Source organism: Micropterus dolomieu, linkage group LG03 (genome assembly GCF_021292245.1).
Source record: "Micropterus dolomieu isolate WLL.071019.BEF.003 ecotype Adirondacks linkage group LG03, ASM2129224v1, whole genome shotgun sequence".
Taxonomy (NCBI): domain Eukaryota; kingdom Metazoa; phylum Chordata; class Actinopteri; order Centrarchiformes; family Centrarchidae; genus Micropterus; species Micropterus dolomieu.
Window position 1 is genome coordinate 6,265,745 of NC_060152.1, and position 297 is coordinate 6,266,041.

The window sequence follows — 297 nt, forward strand, 5'->3', positions numbered from 1 at the left end:
TTATCAAATGCACTCTGACAGCAAGAAGACCACACAAACTTAGTTTTACCCTTTAGAAGGTCCGTCAAAGGCGAAACTACAGTAGAAAAGTTTTTACAAAAACTACGGTAGTACCCCACCAAGCCCAAAAAACGCATCAGTTCTTTTTTAGTTCTTTTCTTTTCAATGTCATGTTCTATTAGGTGTGTGCGCGATGGTATGTCCCCAAACAGAGCTGGATAACTTCTAATTAACTTCTCGAGTTCAGAACCTTGTGATTTAGGCAAATGAACAAACAAACTCTCCAAATTCTGTAGC